The sequence below is a fragment of the Drosophila montana genome, unplaced genomic scaffold (genome assembly GCF_035044405.1).
Source record: "Drosophila montana isolate Dmon_TW-CO22-7 unplaced genomic scaffold, ASM3504440v1 contig_1624_1, whole genome shotgun sequence".
Taxonomy (NCBI): domain Eukaryota; kingdom Metazoa; phylum Arthropoda; class Insecta; order Diptera; family Drosophilidae; genus Drosophila; species Drosophila montana.
In genome coordinates, this window is record NW_026996559.1 from 3,367,343 (window position 1) to 3,395,083 (window position 27,741).

At 39.9% G+C, this 27,741-nt stretch overlaps 1 long non-coding RNA gene across 1 annotated transcript; it reads right to left on the minus strand.

Annotated features, from left to right (window-relative positions):
* Positions 1-12,104: 12,104 nt before the first annotated feature.
* LOC135440615 (uncharacterized) lies at positions 12,105-17,217 on the minus strand. The gene is made up of 2 exons (XR_010438324.1): positions 17,030-17,217; positions 12,105-12,486 (listed from the first exon to the last, which is right to left on the minus strand). It is a non-coding gene; the product is annotated as an uncharacterized LOC135440615 (long non-coding RNA).
* Between the last annotated feature and the right edge of the window lie 10,524 nt (positions 17,218-27,741).

Genomic DNA, 27,741 nt, shown 5'->3' on the forward strand with positions numbered 1-27,741 from the left:
CGGGTATAAATGCAAATAGTTGTAGATATAATATTGTGTAATAATAAAATTCATTCATTGGCTTGACTAAGATCTAGGATGTAGATCTATTTCCATAACAAAGTTAATCATAATCCAAGAAACATTATGTTCTACTATACTCCAAGTAGAGTTAGAGTGGCAGTGTATCCTTCGTAAAGTCTAAAATTGTGTTTCCTTGGATAGCCAAAAATTCAACATTCAGATCCTAATCATATAACTCAACCTTTGACTGATGGTACCATTAGCACTATCCTGATAGGTTGGTCCAATCCTTATAATCCTCGAATCCTTATAAGTAATTTGCGACATTTTCCGGCACATGCTGAATTTGATGCACTTGCATTTGTAAACAACTTAAATAAACAAATCGATTTTAAAGTGTTCCGAACACAAGCTCAAATTAAATGTGTACAGATTAAAGTGCACAAATTTATTTCTATACAGTTAACAGTCCGACTTTATTTATGTAGCGCCGTATCAGTTACAGAACCTCGAAATCCATTCTCACAGCTCTTGGCAGCAACTGTATTGCGCATACGCAGCGTGCGCCCAATTGCAATGCGATCAGTATTGAGAATGCGAGACAAACAAAATCGGACCATAAACGAGCTGAAGAGCTGCAATTCGGTGTATGCCTTGCAAAAATGCCCAAAAGGGCATGATAATGATTGATGATAATGATGAAAATAATAATTGAAAAATAAAAATAATGATAATAATTATAAAAATAATAATATTAATAATAATTATGACAATAATAAATCAGCTGAATCTGAATTTACTGACCTTAGACAACCAACCGATATACCCGTTGTGCGCATACAGGGTATACACGAATATAAAATGCCGAAACAATTTCATTTCGAATTGTTGGAGATTCTTTTTAATTGCAGCCAGAAGTAAATTACGCGGCATTTATAGACTTGTACAAATATTTTATGAGCCATATAATAATTCCAGTTGTTGTTGTTGTTGCAGTTGTTGTTGTTGCAGTTGGGTTCCTTCTCGACCATTTTTACGACATCAGCTAAGCGACAATTTTGTTGTTGTTGTTGTGTGTGTGTGTGTGTGTGTGTGCTGGAGTTGGTTCGGCATATTTTTGTCTTTTTTTTAGTTTTTTTGGGCGCGCTGATTCTTTTGGTCTTATCGGGGCACAGGAATCTACGCACACCCTGGACTTGGACCCGGCTCGGGGTCCACGGAGCATGGCCCATGGTCAAAAACTGAGGTTTCGATGTGCTCCGATGTGTGTTCAGGGCTTCCTTTTGTGTGTTACTAATGTCTTTCATCTCATTGTGTGTGCCTGTGCGCATGTGTGTGTGTGTGCGTGTGCGTGTGAGTTTGTCGCGGTTTCCACCAATTGCCCTGCGCCTGCGTCCGTTTATCTCACACAATCAGCAATTGTCATTAATTTCGGACGCTGTGTACGTGCTCCGATTTGTCTCTTGAATTCTCAGTGACTGATTCAACAATTTAATATGCAGCAGCAGCGTCTGCAGCCAACGCCAGACCTGGCCGAGTCTCAGGCCAGACCAGGCCAGGCCAGACCAGGCCAGGCCAGGGGCGATCATCTCAGTGCCCCTGGGACACTAAAGATGCTTATCGTTTTGATTTTATTGTGGCTCCGATGCAGCCTCTTGCCATCCCCTTTCTGCACGGCCCCGCGCGGCCCCGCACAGCCCCGGCGAGAGACATGCAACTATGCGTCGGCGCACCATTCACCAAAAAATTCATTGCCGCTCAGCTCTGCTCCCTCCCCCCGCACTGCCCTTGCCCACACGAAGGCCCTATGTTGATCAGCCGCTGGGCGAGCGTATTGCCAGCCCGCCGCCGCACTCGAGAACAATCCTTTCTGGCCATAGCGCCGTCTTGTTTTTAATGGACTTTCCTGCAAGTGCACGTAGCGCTCATCTATCTTAAGTTTTGATAGGTTTTTACGAGCGTATTTATGCGATGGCCTTTATTAAATTGAAAATTATGTCTTTCTATGAGAAATGTCTAAATTGTTGTCTCCGCTTTTGGTGGGTACTTTTAGGCCCGTTTCGGGTGTCTGTGTATGTGAGTGGTGTGTGTGTGTGTGTGTGTGTGTGTGTGTGTGTGTGTGTGTGTGTGGAACCTTTCTGGCCTTGTGTGTTCCTCAATGAACTTGCGCCTGGGTCTTGGACAGCGACTGGAACTGATTTAATCTAAATGTTTATTTGGTTTCTTTTTTAGTTTATATTTTTTTTGTTTTTTATTTTTTTTTTTTGTTTTATTTTTTTTGTTGCTGTTTTGCCGGCGGTCACGTGCAGCTTCTCATAAAGTGTATTTGCTGTTGTATGTGTATTTTTTTTCAGTGACAATTAATTAAAAATATCTTATTTCGTTTATGTTCTGTGTGTTAGCTTGTTTTGTTATTTTTGAGTTATGTTTTCCGCTGCAGATTTATAGATAATCGCGTTACATTTATGGGCCCTAAATGCGACTAAGCCAACAGTAGGACCACAAAAGTGAACCCAAGCCCAGCCAAACCAAAAAAATGAAAACAAAAAAATGAACACCAAATGCAGCTCAGCTTGGCCACCAAAGACCAAGACCCGCCCCTTTACTGCCTCGCCGCCTTCTGCTCGTCACATTTGTGATTTGATTTTGTAATTTTTACCCTCAGTGAAACAAATTGCAAAACGTTGTTGTTTTGTGTTTCGTTTGCGATTTTTGTTTATATTTTTTAACAATCTCACGACAAATGCCCGGAAAGCGCTGCCTCAGCTTTTGACACTTCTTGGACGCCTGGGAATAGGTGTTGAAATCTCTCAATTCTTTGCGCCGGCTCAGCAGTTTCTCCTTTCACAGAATCAAAGCCCTCTTCGCAGCTGTGAAGCAATCAAATCAAAGATTCAGCATTCAAATACATTTGTATCTGTGTGCATATCGTGTGCATTTATATATATATATACTTATATAGATTGAGCTTAAAGAGAGTGAGCGCATTTCGCTGACACATCATCCTAAACTTAACTAAGGCAACAAAACAAGGTGTTCAGAACAAAACAACATTAGAGATAGAGATTACCTTGGTCGAATAAGTAAATACACTTGCTTATGTCTTTAATTTATTATTTCAAGATGGCCTTAAAAAAATTAAACAAAGTAAATAAAATAAAACTAAATTAATAATTAATAAAATATTATTTGATGTAATAATAATACATTATAATAAAAAATAAAAAAAATATATATATATATACTAGCGGGTATAACCCGGCCTTGCCCGTGGAACGTATGTTAAAAATCAACGTTCTCAAAATGCTTTGAAAATGATTTTGAAACTTTTCGGACGGTAAACAAACAATTTTCATAGAAACGTTTTCCGCCAATTTACCAATGTTGCGAGTGGAATTTCCCAAATCGCTAAAATACGTATTTATTAAGTTCTTATGTAGAGCTTTGAAAATAAGTTTGAAGCAAATCGGACACAACTTAAAACTTCGCCCAAAAAATCGTTGAGTCGCATTCCACCCGTAAAAGTTTGGATTCTGCGAAAAGTGTGAAACACGTCTCAAATGATTTTTCTTATAGATCTCTGGAAATGAATTTGAGCGCGAACGTCACCCACCAAATCTTTGACCTCCATTTCCACCAAGGAGGAATGGATTTTCCTAAAAGTGTGAAACACCCCTCAAATGAATTTGCATTTGTATTAAATTAATTGTTTACTTACATTAATCAATTTATAATTTTTATAAGAGCGCTTATAATTTATTATTATTTTTATTTTGCATAGTATATATGTATATTATATTATATTTTATTATATATTTCCCGGACTTGTCTTTTCCAACTTTCCGCTAGGCGACAGATTACAATTTTCCTGTTCCACCTTGAACCTAAAGTCGTAGATAACATTTAATAGGAAACTGTGAAAATGAATTTGAGATTTGAACTGACAAAAAAAAGTATATATTCAATCATCTTTTTACCGCGAGTTGGGCTTTCTAAAAGCAAAAAGTATTAACTCAGTTTTAATGTATTTAAAAGTAAGTTCGCCTATGCACCGAATGTTGAAAGCCCCAATCTTTCACCTCTAAAAGGGAATTTCCCGAAAAACATCATACAAGTGTCCTATCAATGAATTTATAAATGTTCAAAAGTTAGCCCAATGCCAAAGATTTTGAAGAACCGAAGTTAGTTATCTATTAAAATAAAATGATATATAAAATTATAAATTTTGTGGCAGGTGCTATTAAGTCTACCAGATATATAAGTTTAAAGTTAAAAATAGTACAGAGAAGTTAACTTGTATACCTAGATGAGCTCGTATGCTGCCTTTGAAGCAATACATAAATAGGTTCAAGATAAAATTTCCCTTTACAACTCTCAAAATGGCCTTAATTAGGGCCTATTCAGTTGTTTTCTGTAACCGCTGCAGACCAGATTTGGGGCAACTGAAAACTAGCAATGGCTGATTCGATTTCGGTTTTTGGCTGGCACGGAATTTTCACACTCTCGGCCAGGGATTGGGCCACGTTGGTGCAGCGATTGGGCCGCCAGTGCGTCGCCGTGGCCCATATAAATTATGCACAGTTAACAATGCGGATCAGTCGGGGCGTATAGGTTATTGTGTGCAGTTTTTCCGCTTAATAAGGTAAAAGGTGCTTCAATTGCAAAACAATAGCAGTTGGCCCATTGTGCTGGCCGATTGGCAGCGGCAGCAGCAACATAAAGTGACAAAAATTATGAAAGAATGTCGAGAGGACACGCCAAACATCAAAGGTGACGCGCCCACTTCAAAATTCCATAACACGACAATTGCATTTAATTCAATTGAGAGCGCACAAAAGAATCAGAGGGCACAAGGGCAAGAGGGCACACAGCGGCAGCTGAGAGCGCACAGGATAGGACGGGACAGGAGTGGACAGGACAGTACAGGCCAGAGCTGGACAATAAAGTGATCAATACCAGCAAAATGTTTTTAATTGTCAATGAATGCGGCATGGCCAGAACAGAACAGACCAGACCGAAGCGAAGCGAACCGAACCTAACCGATCCGGACCCTTGACCTTTTGCGGCAGTCCAGCGATTTGTTGTTGTTGGTGTTTTGTTTTGTTTTTGTCTCGTTGCTGTTATTGTGCAATTGCCGTGTGCAGTTCTGCGCTTCAAAAGGTGAAAAAAATTGCCCACCACCCAGGTGAGGAATGCTCGACCCGAGCGGCGATAAATTTTCGACTTGTACGTGTTTGGGAGTATGCGTGTATTGTATACAAATACTGTGCGCGCGCGCGCGTGTGTGTGTGTGTGTGCGTATGACAATGCATGGCATCGTTATAATTAATGGCCAGGTTGGCGCCAGCGTCTGAGCTACGACGACCCGATCAAGAACGCAACTGCGGCATTGCGAGGCCTGTGAACCAAATCCGAACTTTGCATCTGGGATTTGTGTATTGATATTTATATGTTTTCTGTTTTGTGCCATATTTTTGAAATGCGCACAGGAAACCAGGCAATGAGAATTGATGGACGTGCGCCCTCGATATCCTTTCGAGAACCGCCTTATCACAACTTTGCATCGTCCGAACAAATAAACAAACAAACAATCAAACAAACAAACAGCGAACCGAACCGCGTTCAGCCAATCGGTCAAAACAGCCAAAGCAATCAGTCAATGGGCATGCACATGTTTCCCCTGCTAAGGAGTGAGCGGCGAGGAGTGTGGGATGTGGAGTGAGAGGTTGAGGGGACAGCCGAGGCGGGAGACGTCAGAACGTGCCTCACAAGTGGCTGCGCAAACATTGACACAATCCTTTTGCCTGGATGGGAACGTGCGAACAACTTTACAAACAAATGCGATGCACAAACACAATAATATATTTCACATTTGCATTGGGTCAGGCCCGAGTCGAGTTGCTGGCCAACAATTGGAATGTGGTGTTATCTTATGATCTTGTTAGCTTGTTAACTTGCCTCTTAACCTGCCAACCGGACGAGAGTCCTGCCAGTTCAATAAACTATCGCCAGTTGTCTAAGCCGAACTAGATCAATCCCTAAATGGGCATTAAAATGCAAGTGCAAGTGCAAGGATGACAATTTTAATGATCATGTCGATTGATCTAAGTCGACTCTATAATCACCTACTCCCCTACCATTTGCGGTTCTACTTTAGCCAATGCGAAAGCTTGGAAATGTTAACAAATACAATTTTGCGATTGCGTAATAAATGTTGCTTCTTTTTTGTTTTTTCATTTAATACAGTTTTATTTTAAGTAATTTTATTTCACTTGAAAAATTAAAAAATTAAAAATGGTGTATAAATAAAAAATAAATATAAAAAAAATGTAAAATATATATATTATTTTTGAATACATTTTTAAAAATTTTAAAAATCGATTTTAATAAAATTTTTAAAAATAATAATAAAAAAAATATTTATTTATTTTAAGTATTACACTTTTCATTTTCTTAAAAAAATATTAAATTTTATTCTAAAATAATAATAAATAAAGTAATAATTTATTATTTGTTGTAAATAACATTTTTATAATTTTATTAAACCTATTTTGGGGATGGTATTGAAAAAATATTTGCTTAAGCAAAATAAAATAATATTTAAATAATATATTATGAATTTCAATTAATTTATAATTTATTATTTTTGTATAAGAATTTTTCCTATCATTCTTATTTTAAGAATTTTTCATTGGCTTTATTTGCAAACTTTACAAACAATTTCATTTATTTTTATGTATATAAAAATGTTGCCTTGAAATTCCTTAATGTTTTAATTTTTACAATTTTGTATATCAATTGCCTTGAGTATTAAGCTTATATTTAGAAACATAAAAATGTATTTGCAGAGTAATAAAAATGTATTTTTTATTGATTTATTGCAGCTGCAATTGTCCATATGCTTGGCCATCAAGCTCGCAATTTGATAAACAAATGTTAAGGCTAGAGGCAAGTGGACGGGCAAAAGACCAAGTGTGGAGACAGTCTGCTGTCTGTAGTCTGCGGAGCGAGGCACAAATAGACTAATTGCCCGCAACTAATAAGACATCGTTCTCATTCAATTAAAATATCCATATCTAGTACAATTAGACGACGACAAATGTCCACATTGCGGAGACTCATTAAACTTGCACGAATTATTGCACGCACTTTGTCATACATTTTAATTTCACTTGTTGTGCACACACGATGCGAGTCGGGCCAAGCCGGGCCGTGCTGGCCAGGCTAAGCGAAATGAAACGAAATCGAGCCGATACCAATAGCAATGCCAATACAAAAGCCAAAGCCAGTCCACACCAAGCCAAGCCGAGCCAAGCCAAGCCAAGCCCAGCCAAGCCAAGATCAAGTGCAACTCCAGCTCCAGCTCGAAGACGGCCCGGCAAAGTGAACGAGGCTATAACTAAATCGCAAACGCAATCGCACACAGACCTGGCCAGCAACCAGTAGGCACTTGGCAGTAGGCAGTTGGCAGCATCCAGTAAGCAGATCTCTGTGGCAGCGTGCGCTCCACACACATTAGCAATTACGCTCATTACACTTAATTACAGAAAACTAGGAGTGCATGAAGATTTCCAACTGCGGACGATCGTGGAGAATCCAAGCGGCTGCAGCTCTGCCAGCTCCGTTTCAGTTTCGCTCTTGGTCTCGGTCTTGGTCTCGGTCTTGGTCTTGGTCTTGGCCGCCGTCTTGGTCGGGTTGTTGTTGTTGTTGTTGTTATAACAGTGCCTCGGCTGGCTTGTGTCTTTATATGCACTGGCCGCCGCGAGGATCACGAGCATGCAGAGCAAGTGAATTATTGCAGTCTCATTATGTGCGATGAGTTATGTATGGCGTATTGCTTTCGTCGTCAGGCCACAGCCTCGTCAACATCGTCATCATTGCCGTCACCGTCGCAGCTTCGAAAGTACTCATGTATCTGCATTGTAACATCCAAACATTCAGACAGTCAGTCAGCCAGCCAGCCAGCCAGTCAGTCAGCCAGCCAGCCAACCAGCCAGCCAGCCAGCCCAGGCAGACGTACGAGCAGCCATCTGTCAGTATGCCAGTGACTGGCCGAGACTCCAACTCCAAGTCCAAGTCCAACTCCAACTCCAAGCTCCATCTCGGCTCAGTGCATGACTCGGTCGAAGAATGTAGTGTGATGGTCGCCTAAATCAAGCGTACTTAGCGAATGATTTACATTCCAAAAGACAGCAAACACACTGTTTTGCAGTATGTGATGTTATGCGAGCAGCGGCAACAACAGCAGCAACAACAACAACAACCACTAAAACAAACGAAAAACACGCATACGCATGTGTGTAAGTTGTCGTGCGTGTGTGTGTGTGTGTGCTCCACAACGCTTCAAGCACAAATGGACTGAAAATATTACAGGCCCAACGAATGTGTAAATCACCTACACTTTTCCATGTTTAACCAAAATATAGCTGTAAGAGTTGTAGAAGTCGGACCTAGAAATCGAAGGAGCCACAAATATTATTTAAGAAATTATAAACATTATTCATGAAATGACATACATATTCGTTTGATTTTTTTCGCAGCTAATATTACATTTTATTATTATCATTTATCGTTACCATTATTATTATTGTAAGCTTTGATAATTGGCTTTTATAAATGGTTTGTTTAGGCCTTTGTTGTTCATTACTTCTCGCACGCTTTTCGGCGTCTATTCGCACCTTAAACAGGTAGTCTATATTTTTAATGAAACAGATTTTGATATAGACACACTTTGATACGTATTTGTTATACCCAACTATAATTATACTATTATTTTTTTTTTTTATTCTATATTGATTTTCTGTGTAGCTTCTAGGTTTAATTCATCAAATAGCAACTAGCATTACGACATTTTAAAATGTGTGTGCTGTTCTAAAAACTAAAAACTTAAAAAGGTCAAAAAATAAACATAATAACCCTTATATCCATTTTGGGTTCAGGATATTAAAATAAAAGATCACATAGAAGAGATTGCAATTTTATGTTTAATATTTAATATGGAATATGGAATACATAATATATAATATAAAATATATTTTTTTAAATCTGAAGCTGTAAAATGTGCTACGCCAATTATGTTGATTGAATGCTTATACAATAATTTTGAAAAAACCAAATTTGAAAATGATTTACTTATATTTACTTAAGTTATTTGAATTCTAGTTTTATATATTCAAATCAATTTTGCGTATTCCTTCTTTTTAAAATGTTATGTTCATTCATTCAAATAAATCGAGATAAAAAAGTCTTCATAGTTCTATATATTTTTGATGGCAAATAACAAAAATGAAGACAATATTAAAAAAAAAACAGTCTTTAAGGAAACTTAAAATAATAATTAAATTAATCTTACGTATTTTAACAAAATTTCAATAATTAATTCAGATATCTTTCAGTTTTGATTCCGATAAATCGAAAATCGTATTTAAATCGATGCGAGTGAAAAACTTGACTGTCTCAATTTTGCTGATGCGGCCAATCAATATGCCATGGGATATGCACTGTGTGGCAAGCGATGATAATAAGCAGCAAGCACTGCAAAAGATCCGGCGGCAGCTTCGACGCAGTTTCCGTCACCGCAGCCGCTGCCACCGCTGCCGCCACATCCTCGGACGCTTCGTCGCATAAATATCACCAGCAATTACTCAGTCATAAGTTTGCTGCTTGCTCGTTTGCTGTCATGACATGAGTAACTTTGCTCGACGCTCAACGCTCACTTTATAAGGCAACCAGGCGCGATGCTGGACCAGGTCCGGGCTCAGCGGCAGCGGCAGCCACAGCCATAGCCACAGCCTGTGCTTGGCCAGTGGCTGGCATTGTCTGGCAGTGCGATGCGCCTGCGCCAAGTGCAGAGCCTGAAACTCCTTTAATGCCAGCCGCCTTCGTCTCTGTGCCCCTCGCACCCCGTCACAGCCCGTCGCACTCCTTGCCGCTGTCGCTCATGCTGTGTGCGCCCAAGTTTGCCGCTAGGCACTGCAGCCGACATGGAGATGTATGTCTGGGCTTTTTGGCCAACGTCTTGGTGTTGGCTTGGCAAATTTTTACAACTTTTATAAACATCTCGTTGTGCCGGCAACTGGGCGGTAATTTGTTAAAGCTTCCTTACTTTTCAACACTCGAAACGAGCCGCAACGAGCCCAGACGGCGACTGCGACTGCGACCGCGACCGCGACTGCGGCTGCGACTGAGCAGCAGAGCCAAAATAGTGAAGCATCCGAGGCATCTGCATCTGCGCGCACACATTTTAATTGTGCACCCCGACTGAGACTTGCCTCTGCTCTTTAGATCCTTGCGCATGCGCCATGGAACGCTTTTGGAAGCTTGGCCGCTTGGCCGCTACTTTGTCTTCTGGCGCGCTTGATGATAAATTTTCGTGGCCATCCATCTAAGCGCTACAGCACCATCATGATCATCAGGCCCCCGATCATCATCAGCAGCATCACCAGCAGCATCAGCATCAGCAGCCGCATCAGCAGCAGCATCAACAGCGCCCTGGCTAAGTAGGTCCGCCGTCATTCATAACACACACCAACACTCACACTCCTATGGACATAAGCACTTGCTTCCTTAACACAAATCAACAGGATGACGGAGCTGACACCAGGCCGAGACTCGGCCTCCGTCGCGGTCGCCTTCGAAGGCTGAGCTCAAGTCGCAGACGCAACGTACAGTGGTTGCAAGCAGTATGCGCTTGATCTGATCAGGGGCAGTAGCAGATGCCATCAGCTAATGAAAAATACTCAAAATACTTATGTCAAACACATTAAAACAACTTTATACTTTAAGCTAGTTAACAAAACGCTTTGAATATCAATGATATATTGAACTGACAGCAAACCTAAATAAAATTGTCTTTGGTTAGGATCACGGCTAGAAGCAAATCCCCGCCTTTGGGTTTGTTTCGTTTGCCACATTCTTGAACCTAGGCTGTCGTTTTTTTCATGGTTTGATTCCTGCTAAAGAAAACATTTGTGTGCCGGCTGGGATTAAAATCGATTACCAGCTTTAATACAACGAAAACTCTGCTAACGCACACTTATATTAGGCATTATTTTACCTCTCTGCACAGACCCCGTTTTGACCGGACGAGAACAATATATATTTATGATTAAGTTGGTGATTTCCCTGATTAATCCATAAATCCAGAGCAGAAACTTACATTAATTGTACGAGACGCGATATACTTAGTAGACAAAACTAAGGACAACAATAATGTAGATAAGGCAGTTATGCAATTATCTTCAGAGATAAGGTTCTTCTGAGGTATGCCCAGAGCAGCGTTAATCTACATTGCAATTTCAAAGCAATTTAAAAATGTGTAATGAAAATATGCAGATTAAGCTTTGGACAAGAAACCAACGGTTGTACATCAATCGAACAAATCGGTGTTTTTATAAAATTTTTAGATAACAAATCTGTTCTTGAGAAATGTATTCACAAGGGGACTCAGCAATATTTTAACTATATTTGTTTATTCCTCTTACATTTTAATTTGTTTACTGTTTTTTTTTTTAGTTTGTTATGATTGCTTTTTTCTTTGTTTTTTTGTTAATAATAGGATATTGAACCGACAACCTCTCGCTTGTTAGTTCGACGCTACGTCAGCTAAGCTTTACAGGCTCGCATTTCAATTGCTACGTTCTTTGCGATGTTCTTCACACAATACTTTAAAAACTTAGTCTTAGTGCTCACTTTCGAACCAAAAGAAAGCTTCAGTACAAATATCCGCCTTGTAGTGCATTGATCATCTCGCCGTCAATCAGTTATTTGAAACAAAACTCTGGCCTATATCATTTAGATTAATAAAATATTAAATATAACAAATAAGTCCCATTTGAATAGCTTTGGTTTAAGGAAACCTTTTTGTTACCTTTCGTTGCACTGTGCAAGGCAACGTGCCGCAGGCATTTGACTGCAGCCCTTGTCTTCGTCTGGCGGTTGCCAAGCCCAAGCCCAAGCCCAGGCCCAAGTCCAGGCCCATCTCCAGGCCCAAGTCCCGTCCCAGTCGCAGTCGCAGTGGCAGCTCCAAGCTGCTCGCCTGCTCGCCTGCCCACTGCTGCTGTTGCTGACTCAATGAAAATGTTAAGCATCTTTCACTAACATTAATTTTTATGTATTTATAGCTTTATTTTATTTATGTATTTGCTTTGTGGCACAGCTCGGCGGCACAAGGAGGTTGTGCAAGCACTTCAGCTGCCGCCTGATACCCGCCATGCCATTTCATTACGTCAGCGATAAGCTCGATGCTGGCTCTGTCGTAGGCACCGTATGCACAAGCATACATACATATGTATGCCTAACTATGACGTCGGCACAGACTCTTATCAATGACGTCGTCTTTGCTTTGTATGTGGCTATTTTTATTGTGGTTGTCATCGTTGTTGTTGCGCCAGGTCGCAGAGCTAATAAAAACCCATTTGTTGTTGTTGTTGCTGCTGTTGTTGCGGTTGCGGCTGTTGCCATTGACATGTGGACGAGATTTCTCTGCAAAAAAAAAACAGCGAAAAATTCAATGAATTGATCATAAAATTGCGAGAAACTCTGGCGTTTTTCTCAGAAAAATTAACTGCCAGTAAGCTTAAAGTTGTTGTCGCTGTCGCCGCTCAAGCTGGTTAAGGGCGCCTCGCTGGCACTCCAAAAACGTGGCCAAAATATTTTTGGTCGCAGCACCAAAACAAAAAATATGTAAGTCAGCTAAAATAAAGTAAATAAATGCCCGAAAAATACACAAGCCTTGGCCTTCAGCCGCAGCTGAGATCAGTTATGGCTAAGACTACTCAAAGTTGTGACAATTAACATAATAATTTAGAGGGAATGTCACCTATGCATTGCACCAGTTGCTGAATCTTCAACTCTTTTGTCCTCACATTTACGCGGGCAGCCAAATTTTTTTGGCTCTTTTTGATGCTGCCGATTTTAGTGATGCGTTTCTTATATGCCCATACTATATCTCGACTGTAGATGTTAGCCAAACTCTTGCCTTTCTCAACTACTAAGCAAATATGTAAATTATGCGCAGTTTGTATTCCTTAAAAGGTTGTCAAATGAAAATGTGTTTGCCATCTTCGAGTTTATTCATTTATTCCTTAAATTCCTTTAGAAAAGTATTCTTCATATTTTAAGATTTTTCTGACTTATATTTGTATTGATTTTCTGATAATATTATACTCCTTGATATAAGGCAATATAACAACAATTTATCTATCAACTAATGAGCATAAGATTTTGTCTAGCTCACAGAATGAATATATCTTACACTGCTGCCATTTGATGTACAGCAGATATTTGTCTAGCGCTTCCAGCCATGGAATGGATATACCCTATACCAGCAATAGCTTTCAGTTGAGTTGATCTATCCAAGTTTTTTCTAACTGCAGCTGGAAAAACCATATCGAAAGTGTCTTTCGCCGTTTGATGTACAACAGATACTTGACCTTTGATCGGCGCTTATCAAAAGCACATATGTGTGTAAAAAACTGAATTCCGGTGTAAAAACATGCCGAAACATTGCGACAATCGTGTCCAAGCATTTCCGTTATATAAATAAATAATATAAATAAACTTCGCGAAAATATAAAAAACAAAAAGTTATAAAAAAACCCTGTTACTTACGTCAAAGAATCGGGAATTAATGAAAAAAAAAAAAAAAAGATATTTAAATTTGGTATGCCGTCAGATTTGTGCAATAACATACGTAAATATGTGTGTCAAAGTATTGGTTGGCAAATTTATCGGGCAATAATATTTGCTAACATTCGTAGCGTTTCCGCATAATTATGTGGGCTACCACCACTCCGGACATTCATCAGTCTCACTTGGCAAACACACGCTCGATATGGCACCCAGAACTTGAAAAAATTCGTCTACTGATCGAACTGTCAGCCGAATTTATGAACTAGATTTAGCTGGAATACTCCTTGAATGCCTAATCTTATCGCCAATGTCTCCCTAGGCACTCGCGCTGTACAAATATGTATTTCAGCATTCATTTAGCCATTTCCTTGGAAATGTGTTCGCGCCGAAGACGCCCCAACTCCAACTGACGAACAGGTCAGTTACTTTCGAAGTCTTTCCACTCTTTGCTGGCAAGTGGCAAGTAGACAATTGTGTTAGAAATATCTATAAAATATTATTATAAACATTCTGGATAAATATTCTTATGTGTGATTTATACATCAATCAATATTAAAACAGAAGAAAGTCATTTGGATATTTAGACTAAAATGAATAAATAAATAATCAAATATCTTAATAAAATTGAAAAGGAAATGCCAGGGAATTAAGTTGCTTAAATGCAGGCAATATAACGATCAGGCGAGTAAACATAAAGTCAACACTCTCCTAACGGACACTCCTCTTAGGCGATTAACCCTCTTGGGCGGACATTTTCTCTAGAACTAGAATTTTACCTTTTTTGGAAAAACGATTCATTTAACTTTATGCAAAACAGACTTTTTAAAGAGTATTAAAAGAGCATCAAAAATCGACGTCAATCTCCCAATTTGGATTTTTTAAAGCTATGATTTATATTTTTAGCTAATAAATCTATGCTTTAAGTATTGTTCATCTTCTGTGAAATGTGCTTAACGGGTGCAGAAATGTTGTCTTTTAATTCTTCTTTTTTTTTATCCATTTAACTATGTAAGACTTGTACATATGTGTGATTATGTACATGTACATATATATGTACATATGATGAAAGAATAATTTCGTAATTTTCCTCTTTAAAGTAGATCTCCCTCACACGAGTATTTATAAATATTAAATATAAAAAAATTTTGTAAATTTAACCACCTATCCATTCCCTACTCAACGCTCGTCGCCCGACCAAGACAGTTTTTACTGTAAGGCTGAGCGTGCTCGACTATGAGTTGCCCCGTACCCAACTGTAAGCGATCTTTCATTGAAAACATAATGTTCTTTCTTCTATGCACAAATACAGTTTACCCCAGCACCACACTATGTAAATGCATTCTTATTTAAATTCCATGCTTAAAGAGTGACATTTTAGATTTTTTTATTACAAAAACATAGTAGCCATAAATCAAAGACCAAGGCTCTACCTCTTTAAATGCAATTTTATGTGGGAGAGTAAGAGTTGGTATTAAAAAAATTGAAATATTCTCGCCAGATCGAGACATAAGCATAACAAATTATGTTATATATATTTATATTTATTATAAGCTGAAGGCCTGGACGCTAGAGCTCTTTTGTAGTAATTAATTATAGTATTATTTATAATATGAATGTATTGTAGTTAATCCTAATAATAATAATAATAATGATACTTATTATGCGACACATATTTATTTATTTATTAATGGTCAACAAAACGAGTATCAACCCAAGTATTTGTTACTTAAGAAAAATTAAAAGCTAAGAGCCTCATCTGAATACAAAATTTTCAAATATCATCACCGACATGACGATGGAGGTACTTTATGTGCCCGTTTGCTTGTTTGTTTTGTCAGTGACTTAACTGAAGTCTATAGCTAAGAAGGAGGGCGTCAGTGAGAAAAAGTACTCTTAAGTAGCAATTAAAAATAATCCCTATTAGCTATATGAATTAAAAGTTTATAATAAATGAGAAAAGCGGGAGAAGAGTTATCTAAAAGAGTAAGGAAATTGTTAATAGAATATAGAATCTTAAGTAGATAGGGTAAGGAGATTGAGATGGGAAATCAATGACCCGATGGGGGAAATTTTTAGCCTACCCGGCAAGCTATGCTTCTACCCATAGCTGGGCGTAGACAATGGGTTCCCGGACGTGTTCAATCGATTCCGTCGATTTCCTTTTTTTAATCGGGTTATAGTAGGCACAACTTTCCAAACTTGACGGGCTACTTCCCAGTCTTAAAAAAGCTATATTTATGTCTCCGAGTATATATAGATGAACTTGGCTTCTGTCAAAGCATATTCACTTTATGTACTCTACGGGCTTCTTCCCTTATATATATGTACATAACCCTAAAATAGCTATATTAAAGTCTCCGAGCAAAGCTAGATGATCTCGGCTGTTGTTTATATACATTCTCTCTATATACTCCACGGACTTCTTCCATAATATATCTGTACACATCTTAAATATCTGTTTTTGAACTTTATAGTTTGTTTACTTGGATTAATCAATTAGTATCATGTGTTTTGATCTCTGAATATCTTTGGGTGAGTCCCCGGAAGGTAATGCACTTAAAATTCATAAATTGAATATACGAAAAGAACAATTGCATTTAAGTACTTGACAACTCGAGCGTCTGAACTCACATCAATCAGTTTGTGTACGCGAAGTGTTGCCATCCTGTGATTCCCACGGTGCCACGCCCCAAAAAGATGCACAGTTTCAATTGTTATTTGCTAATACGTCAATTTATATGCAACGAACGGCATCAGACAATGCCAATTAACATAAGTTGACGCTGGGGATTTGCCACACCGGCCACCCACACGCTGCAGCCCCCTTCCAAAAAAAAAAGCTAAATACAAAATAAAAATCACAATATTTTCCCAATCATTTATTGGATGGGTACGTACAAAGCGAGTACGTAGAAAATCCTAAACAGCTGCTGATCTGGCAGCTCTATAAATGTGTCCGAAAGCCCCGCTCCAAGGCCCGTGGCATTTCCGTAGCCGAAGTCTAGGCGAGACAGCCAGATAGAGAGAGAGAGAGAGAGAGAGAGACCCGATATGGCCCGGACGGAGAGGGGTTGGGGCGTGGCGGGGCGGGGCGTGTACAAGCCAATTGCTTACACAAGCAAAGCATTTGAACCGTTTTTAATTTCGTTTGCTTTGTCTAAAGTCGGTTTATTTTTTATTTTTCGTTTTTTCTTTTCTTCGCTTTTGGACTTTTGGACTCTTTATGAAGATGAAGACGAAGAAGTTTTTATGATGGGAAACAGTTTGTCTCAGGTTGTTGTTGTTGGCGTTGTTGTTGTTGTTGCTGCTTAAATCATGTGAATGTGGCAACAACGGCTCTTGGACATTTCCAGTGTGTTAACTTTGTTGGTGGGCAAACATCAGGCAAACATACCACATACAGACCCCTGATGCCTCAGGCTCTAGCCTCTAGCTGGCACTCTCTGTGCCCGTGGACTCTGGGCCATGGCGGCCGCCCCGAAGCGCGGCATCCAAAGCTGTAACCCAACCATCCATGGATTGCTTTGAGGCCTGTTGTGTTTTTTGTGTCTGTTTTTTGCTTTTTGTTTTGTTTTGTTTTGCCTAATGACAAAGACTAATATTTTCTTCCTGTGACATATCTCTTTCATGCATTGAAATTGACTTCAAGTCTATTGGCAGCGCAGCTAGCGTCGCCGCCGCCGTTGCCATTGCCGTTGCCGTTGCCGCTCCATTTACGGGCACGACCAACGTGCGTGGCAGCATTTTATGGAAATTATTTGTTGCATTGCGCTGCTAATGTGTTAAAACAATATGACCAGGCCGCCTGCACATTTGCTTTTTCCTTCTTTTGTGTGCCACAAATAAAATGAGGAAATATTTACACAAGCGGCGGCGGCGGCGTCGGCGTTGGCAACGGCAACGGCAACGAGCGGCCAGCGACCAGCTGTGCACGGCACGCCCCCGCCGCCCCTGTGTCTCAGTCTTACGCACAATTTGCAAGGCAACGACAAAATGTCTGAAGTGTCATGTCTAGGACCACCCAGCCAAGCCGAGCAGCAGCCGCAGCAAAAAAAAAAAAAGGGCAACTGTGCAGCCAACCAGGCAACAGTGCAACCTACAGACTGTCATCCAGGCGGAGAGGCAGACGTACATGTCGCTCAGGTTTGTCAATTGGTCAATGCATCAATTAACTCCCACTGCGCCAGGTGTCCTATTCAAGCGTTGACTATTGACCATTGCAAATCGCCCAAATTAAAATGTTTTATCTCTTTGGACAACGTCTCACGTGGCGTATACGCAATGGGATAGCATTATTTAGTTTGCCTTTTGTTATTAGCCTGACTCAAATGTCAATCTCAGCAGCTCTATTAATTAGACAAGGCCTCTCTAGCTTTGAAGCCGCTAGCGAAGTTCGGGATTCTAACTCCAGCGTGTATGCGAACGGCATAAAAGTGCATTTGCTAATATGATAAGACTTTAGTTAGCTTTTGAAATGCCAAGCAGTTCTCTAGTCGCGAGTGTTTTACTGGCAGATACCCTGTAAATAGCTGTGTAATGCCGTCACACACATTTTTTGTCAAGATGGAACGCAGGTAGGGATAAGATAAACACACACACGCACACACAGGGCCGCACTCTCTTAAAGTCTCACAGTCTGCCACACACTCCAGCATTAATCACAAATCAAATGAATACAAATAGAGCAGAGGCAGATTCCACACACGGCACAACACTTGACAATGACACAACGCGTCAACTTTGGCGGCGACTGCACTTGCTGCGCCCATGGATGCAGCGCTGCCAGAGGCCTAGCCAAAGGCTGGGCTGGGCGCAAGTGTGTGTGCTTGTGTGTGTGTGCGCATGTGTGTTGCCAGAGATCAAAGCAAGAGTGCCTCAATAATGATAATCATCATCATCACGCTCAGCGCGTCGTCTTAACAGAACACATATTTGTCGGACCCAGCTGCGGATTCTGACATGCAACAATAACAATTTTTATATGACGCTTATGAAGCGGGGCTCGGGGTGCGGGGGTCGCGGGTGGCGGGTCGCGGGTCGCGGTTCGGCTTGGCTGTTGCGCTGGTTGCTTTTTTCATTTCATTATGTGGGACATTTAATACAATTTTCTGATTATTTGTACCCTTTTAAGGACCCTCAATCAATGATGTGCCACCACCTGCCTCCCTCTAGCTCGCTCGCTCTCATGCTGTCTGTCTCTTTCTGAGCGGAGTTTTGTTCTTGTTGTCTTTCTCTCTCTCTTGCTGTGGCACAATCAAAACTAAAAGTGGCACTGTTTATTGTTGTTGTTGGTTGTTCTTTTGGGCCACATCGTCGGCCGGCACTTGGTGAAAATAAGTATTTTGTACGCCTCGTTGATCTTGACGCATGATGCTGATGCAGATGATGCTGATGATGATGATGCGCTTGGAGGTTGACGTTGTCGACTTTCGATGATGTTGGGCAAAGCGGCTTAGACGCTTGGCGGGATTAGCCTGGACTGAGCGGAATGTCGGCATTGCACATACGCCGCGTGCGCCATTGCGACTTTCTAACTCGGAGACAGCGACACACCCACACACAGAAAACACATTGTGCGTGCATCTTCTTGTCACTGTCACAATACTAGCAACACCTACAGCAACAACAGCAACAGCAACAGCAACAACAACAACAGCAACAGCAACAACATGTAAGCGACAATCGGCGCACGCGTTTAAAAGGTTTGTGTATTTGCTATTGTTTACCAGAGCCAAAGAGGAGATGAAGGGCAAAGGCAACGGCAACGGCAATGGGTAGGGGCAGGGGCAGGGGCAGGGGTAAGGCAAGGCGAGGCCAAAGCGGAACTGATCAAAGTCATTCAAACATGAATGAAGTTCATTAAAAACTGATCAAATCTGTTGAGCGAGAACAATGCAAACAAGACAAGAGTAGAAAAGACGCTGATACAACAAACGAGTCAAAAGCAACAACAACAACAGCACTAGGGGGGAAAATTGAGGGAAAGATGCTGCGCTGCGTATCGGCTCGGCACGTCTCGATGTCGACGTCGATGGCGACTGCACAGCTGCGCAGCTGACATTTTGTGCGAAGCGCTGCGCTTGTGTGAGTGTCATAGCAGGCAGCTCTCTGCTCTCTCCGGCACTTGCGCCATGTGTGGCTCGCCTATGGTGTCCTGCGTGCGCGCTCTCTCTCTCTCTCTCCCTTTATCTGTCTTTCTCCGTCCCTCGCTCGGTCGGCAGCTCTTTCAGTCAATTTTCTTCAATTCAATTTCCTTTGGCAAGTCCTTTTCAATGCTTAGTTCTGCCTTACAAAATGATGACATTTCCTGATATTTGTTTTGCTCAGTTGACAACAGAAGCAGCAACAAAGGACCTCAGACAACACAGGCAACATTCAGCAACAACAACAGCCGCAACAACAACATACACACACCTTAATAACAATGGCACCGCCAAATGCCAATGTGGGAGCAAACACTGGCCCTAGGCAACGACATAACGGAAGTGTTAACGGTGCTTCTTTCACGAAAACTACTCGAAACATCCAAATAATAGCTAAAAAAACTATTCAGCAATCTTTTCTAGAATATTATTAATTCCTTTATGGTAGTACATTGAAATTAAAAATTTATTACAATTGCTTTATAGAATATACACATAATAAATTTCAATTTGTATAAGCTTTTTTATATTACATGTAATTAAGTTCAATTAGCCATATATATTTTTTAGGAATTTTATTTTTGGAACGAAACTATTTTACATGATATTAGAATTTGAAATGAATTTAAAATTAAAAAAAGAAATAGAAGAGGCAGTCCATAAGTTAATTTAATTTCAAAATATTTTTAGAATATAATACATAGTTGTGAAAAAATATATTAACAACAATATATTGTTAAATATAAAAATCGACTTCACAAAATATTTTTATATGGTTATATTAATAAAAATAATTATAACTAAGTATAATAATATTTTGTTAATGTTTTGTTAAAAAATTGACTTAATAACGCAATTTCAACATATATTAATAATTAATAAAGATTCAAAACCATGCAAGAATAATCAAAGTTTCTGCAAGTAAATGTAATTAGTAGTATCTTTGAATATCTTTAAGGTGAAAAGCATTATATCTTGAACAGTTAAGATCAGCGAGAGGCAGCACCCCTAATGAGGCCGACAGGCGGGCATGTTAGAGGGTGGGCTGAGCTAAGGAGGCTGCGTTTTTCCAAATCGCCGAGAAACATAAATCAAGTGACAACAACGACGCTGACGCCGTGTTGAGTGTTTCACTGGTGCCACAGAGACAGACAGAGCCAAAGTTAGAGCCAAAGTTAGAGCCAGAGCGAGAGTCGATGCTGCCAAGCTGGAGATGGAGATGGAGATGCTGCGCCGGTGATTATGACGACAGACCATAAAATGCAGCCGTGGATGAGACCGCAGAGCGCGTCGCGAGTTATGCAGCGGCTCTGGCGGTGGCTTCCAGGAATACGCATTTCGCCAGACCCTGTACAGCAGTGTACGGTCCTAGACGTGGGCTTAATCCACGCAGCGCACGCACCGAACGCAAACGAAAACGAAACCGAGTGCGAAAAACAAAAGTCCTATGTGCAAAATGCAAAACAATATCATCATAAAAACGCAGCGCAAGTCGCCCATATCCGAGAGCGAACCAAAAACCAAAACCAAAACCAAGGCAATCTTAGGCACCGATGCCCACTGGCCACTGCCCAGTGCCCAGTGCCCAGTGTCCGGCCTGCCAGGCCCAGCTCAAAACCCAAAACCCAAAACGCAAACCCAAACCAAGACCAAGTCGTCGTCACTCGTGACCGCTATAAATCGATGAAGTCATTGTGTGAGCGGCTATCCTGCCGGCCAGTCAGCCAGGCCGGCCAGCCGCGCGTGTGTGTGTGTGTGAAAAGGAGCCACATTGAGGCGCAGCGCCTACGACAGCGAGTGCGAGTGGGTGAGCGCATATTAACCGACGCCCGTTTTGCCTTTGCCTTCTTCATTTTTATTTTCGTACTTGGTTCGATTTTATTGCCACCTCATAAAAGTAGCATAAACATGTTAGTAGCCTGTTGCTACCGCTACTTAAGTTAGTTGCCAGCGTTGTTATACCCTGTTCACATTGAATACGGCTCAGAAAGGGTATTATGTTTTTGTGCATAAGTATATAACAGGCAGCCGGAGGCATCTACAATCTCATCAAGCACATATTTGCCTGGTCACCATCAGTAGAAGATGCGTCCCTCCGTCTGCAGTCAAATTTCAAAAGCTTAAATTATCAAAATTAGCGATGTTTCTCGAAAATCGATATGTATCGCAGCGCTTCAAAGAGCTAGAGAGAGAGAGAGAGAGAGAACAAGAGAGGGAGAGAGAGGCTATCGCAGAGTATACACAGAGAAGGGAACATTTTGCTAGCTTCCTCCATAAGAGAAAACGAATTTCTTGTGGTATAGCATTGGGCTTTGGTATGTGCTGACAATTGATTGCCATATCTACAAACTGAAAACTCCATTAAGATTGGTCTTAAAACATCTTAGTTATTCAGGAACAGATTTTTCATATAGAGGGTCTGAGAGAAGAAGCACAGCCGTTGTGTCAATTGCACAGTCTGCGGCTGGCGGGCTTGCATGAATCGATATGTGAAGGAAGGAAGCCCGAATGATTGTGACGGCATCTTGATGTGGTGTACAGGGTATCTGCCAGTCCCATATTGTCGACTTGCGCACTATTCCGAGTTGCTGTTGCTCTTGAGGTGCGCCTTGCTGCTGTGGCTGCGCGCGAAGCACTGCGCAGATTTACGAATTTGTTGCACTTTTTATTGAGTGATTTTCACTACTCAGTGCAAAGTTTTTGTTGTTTAATACCCTGTACAAAAACTCTTCCACTTTCCATCAGCTTAAACGACTCAGCAATTCTATTTTAGCTCGGATTGCAGCTGCGTTAGAGAGTCGGGTCTTTTTGAATTGGGCACATATGATATTATGCCAAGTCGAGTCTCAATTATTGTTGCTCTGTCAGTGCTTGGGTAAATGATATTTTGGTAAGACAGTGTTCAAAATATTGAGAGAGCATTGAAACGTCGTTGTCGGGAATGTATCGCAAAATCGTTGCCAAACTGAAACTTAAACTTAGGCGATGGCCCAAAAGTGGTTCAAGTATTTTACAGAGCATTTGAACGTCGTTCTACTCGTTAAGCTGGCTTTTCTTTGCTGCTCGGCTCTTCTTTTACTCATGATATTTTTTTAGCTTGATTTCTTTCTTTGTTTTTCAGCCGTTGTTCTTGTGAAGTTTTTCCTTCAGTGTCAAAGTGTAATAAAATATTACTCATGGTAATTACAATTTTTGTGCTGCGCTGTGTTTTGCTTTTATTTTTGCTGTCGTCTCAAGTTCAATGTGCACAGCACAAGAAGACGGAAAAAAACTATTTTAAACAATTAAAAAGTGTTTTGAGGTGCTTAAAAGCCCAACAACAACATCAACAACAGCGGGCTACTAGGCAGGCGCGTCTGCGCCATAAACTTAACAAAAGTGCTGTTGGCGACAGTTCAACGACATGTTTATTAAGCCATACGCAAAATTTGTTAGGTCTCCCAGCTCCAGAAGAGACACAAGCCCCCAGCCCTGGGCCCTGGGCCCCAAAAAAAAGACTCGCAGTCCAAGCCCCATCCCAATCCCAGAGCCCAGCCGCTTAAATGAGAACTCGCTTTGGGATTTATGTTGCCGCACTCTATGAAATTACATAAATGACCATAAAAATGTGTGTTAATAAAAACAAAAGCCAACCGAATAAAAAACAAAAAAAAAAAAAACCAGAAACACACACAAATTATATAATTAGATGCTGCGACAGCCACGGCAACAGAGAAGTTGCGTGATTTACATTCTCAACTCGAGACCGGAACCACATGAAACTGACGCTAAAGCTAACAAATTATAAACAACAACAAAATGTACACATATGTTTATTATTTAATTGTAAATATATCGATTATTCACACGCGCAACCATTCGATACGCTTTTCAGAGTCGGATGACGCCCAAAACATTCAAGCACGGCTTCTGATATTCCACTCTCCATTTGGCTTTTCAATCAACACCAGCTAACAACAACAACAGCAACAAGCAACAACAACATATACAACTGTGTCACGTCTGGCAATCAAAGTCGGGATATTTTAAGCCGGCCGGCTGCCCTCACAATAACATTAACAATAACAACTAGATTAGCCAAGCTTTCGAATAATTGACTAGCACATACCCTGCGATTTGCTGAAAACATACTCTCTTTTGACTTTGTCATCTGAATAGGTTAAACATTTGATATTATTATTATTATTATTATTATTATTATTATTATTATTATTATTATTATTATTATTATTATTATTATTATTATTACTATTATTATTATTATTATTATTATTATTATTATTATTATTATTATTATTATTATTATTATTATTATTATTATTATTATTATTAATCTGCATTAGGTATTCAAACTCCAGCTATAAAGGTAAACAACAAAAAAGGAAAGTACTTAAAATTATATCAATCAATAAAGAGTATTTTCGTTGGATTCTTCACTTTGGCACTCTCATTGTGTACTGGGTATCAGAATACGTAAATAATAACAACAATAAGAGCACTAACAATAACAATTAAAAGAATGCCAGCACTTTAAAATGCATATCACACGCGCAATTTGACAAATTAATTGAAGCTGTTTGTAAACATCGCCGCTTATTTAACCAATTGAAATTAGCTTTCAGCACGGTCTATGAATATAGATATCGGAATAAATGTTGAAAGTCTCCCTACAAGTATTTCATATTGTTTAGGCTTGAATGATGGAAATAACTTAAGTGCATCACATAATTAACGCGAAATAAAGTCAAGCAACGTCAATGAAGTGCAAAATGTTAATGAAAGTATTCAGGAACGATTTTGTATGTATAAGACAAAATATAATATTACAAATATCAAATCTACAATTTAAAATATAAAATATAAAATACAAAATATAAAACATAAAATATAAAATTTAAAATATAAATATATTAATATTTTCAAATATCCAATTGAAAGTATTTTTTTTTAATGTTGTAAGAATAATAATAAGAATAATAATGTCGAAATTGATATTATATACACAAATAATAAATTTATTAATTGTTAATAATAATAAGAATAATTATGAAAACAATAATATTAATATTAATAGTTGATATTATTAATAATAACAAAATTAAAAAATAATTAATTAATTATTTAAAACAATAACAAATTTGTGGATTTTAATTCTTTTCGAGTTTTTAACCCAAAGATAGTTGCTTTTAAAATTTAAATATTTTCAAAATGTATTCAATATTATTAAAAAATTACATTTATAATAGAAAAATTGGCAATTAAAAAAAACGCCCTTAACCATTTATAAAAAAAATAAAATATTTAACTAAAAATAATAAAAATAATTGTAAAATAAATTCCTAGAAGTGTTTAGCGTGGATGTCAAAAAAAGTTTCTAATGTATAATTGATATTAAATTATTTATTTTCAAATGAACATATTTAATACCATAAAAAAAATGGCATATTGAGTAGAAAATGTGAGTATAAAAAAAGTAATTATAAAGTTTCGCGTGGTTGTCAAAAACAACCAAAAATGAATCTTTCAAAATTTATTCAATTTTATAAGAAATTACATAAATAGTAGCAAATGTAAAAATTGCAATAAAATTACGCTCTTTATCAAGTATAATTACCAAAAAAGAACAGCAAATTAATTGAATTGTTTCGCGTGGTTGTCAAAAAAAAAAGAGAAGCATATTGTTGCCAGTGGCTGGCAGCCACAAGGATGCAGCTATCTGAGACTGTCACACGCGCTGTCTCGGGCAGCGCTCTTAATTTCGGTGCGGGCCAAAACAGTGGACTCTTCTAGGAAATAGGCGCAGGAAGACAATAAAAAAAGAGAAGAGAAATAATAAAATTGTAAAATAAAAAGGACAATGGCAAAAAGTTGCAGAGAACATGGCACACAGAATGTGGAAACAAAGGCCGGGCCAAGACGACACACAAAATGCATTTATCTGCATTATGGCTAAAAATGTTTGCACAAAGGCACCGAATGGATCGGTACGAGCCGAAAAATGCACCGAGAAATGATGGGTTATTAAATGTTGTTAATCTTTAGCACCGGCCCCGGTTCTGGACATATTCAAATTTCAGAGGTAAGTAAAACAAACACACACACATACACACATATACAGGTAGCAAGTCTCTGTTGCACCCTCTCTCTCTCTCTCGCTCGCTCGCACGCTTGCTGCGTGACGGCCACAAAGCAACCACCGTTATGGCCAGGCTAGGACAATAGACTGCCAGGAGTCGCAGCCAAGCCAACTGAACACGAACCCAAAACCCGAGCCCGAGCTCGAAACCGAGCCCGAACCCATAAACCCGAGCGAGCCTCTGTCATTTGCCTTTATTGTGCACGCTGTTTAAATATTTACGAAGTTTTACAATATTTATGACAGCTAAAAACATAACAACACCTACTTTAGGCCCCGAGACCCTTTTGGGCCAACGGTCAAGAGCGGGGACACTTGACACTGAGCACAGCTCGGCTTAGGGCCTCTGCTCCTGGCTTAACTAACACGGCCAGCTTCCTGGCCGCTGCCTGCTCTCTCCGCTGCCCGCTGTCCGCTGTCCTCAGTCCGCTCGATTGCAATCAATAAACGGCTTAGCCACAGCGGCAGCATCATAATATTCAAATATTTTTGCTGCGTATGTGTGTGAGTGTGTTGCAGGTCCGGTCTGTAATCCATTTGTATGTCAACAGTTGGCCCTGGTCAGCAGAACATGAGCAGCAGCAGCAGCAGCAGCAGCAGCCGCAGCCGCAGCCGTAGCAGCAGCAACTGCTGTTGGTGGCAGTCGAACCAGCTTCCGTTTTGGCCGCGCTAATCCCCGCATAGGATCTTGGCCTCAAAGGTGCCACTAAGCGCCCTAAACGAAGCTTGGCTCAATACTAGGCTCAATAAGCCAAGGTATTAAAAAGTAAATTTGCGTAAAGCCGCTTTTTAAACAAAGCATGGATTATATTTTATTGCACACACATATGCACATATATAAATATAGTATATCTATGTATATCGACAGCAAGGAGCTGCAACAAGTGCCAGCGAGTGTACAGTGAGCACTTACTTTGTGGGCTACTTAGCCCAGCTAAACGGCAGCTCAGCCCAAGCACTTGCCAAAGTTCATTGAGTTAGTTGGCTCAGATCAACTAAGCTACTGTGAGCCACAAGATCTGCTGCCCTCAAATGGCTCATTGATGCTGTCTGTACTTGTGGCCCAGCTCAAGGCCAATGAGACGCTGACGTTTTCGTTGAGCTCACCTGCCCGCCAATCGACAAATGTACAGCGGCCAGGTAGGCAGGTGGAGGCGATGGACGGCAAGCTGACTCTAACTACGACTCCGACTCCGACTCCATGCAGCTGCCTGTCCCGCCGGGTGCGCGTGCTGAGCACCAAGTGCTAATAGTTTGACGCCGCTGCCAAAGATCATAAAACTCCGAACTGTGCACAATTGGAAGGCTTCTCTCTGCAACGTTTGGCCGTTGCAGAGTGCTGCCATAAAGACAAACGATCAGTGGACCCCGCATAAATATTAAAAGGGCGCTACAGACGCTACAGAATACGGCATGATCATAAAATAAGTAGAGCGCAAAAGGAAGCCAAATAGAAACAGGCAGCCAAACCAATCTACTACGATCTACTATTAACATATTAACTATACAACTTGCGATTGAAGCTCGACTGATTTCTTGCTAGAACAATCGATAGGTTTCGAAAATGATCGAGAATTTCGAGCGCAGTGCAAGCCGGGACTGCAGAGGCAACGATGTGTGGGGTTCCAGCCCCTGTCTAGTGTATGGATGTGGCTTTGTCTAAATCAAAATTCGATGTAGTAATAAGTAGCCATTTTCCATGCTTAATAATAATATGATTATAATATAATTATTAATTATAATAAAACGTTTAACAACTTCAAAACATGTAAACTTTTAAAAAATCGACAATTGCCTTTTTGTTGGTGCTTGACGCTTGCAATTCTC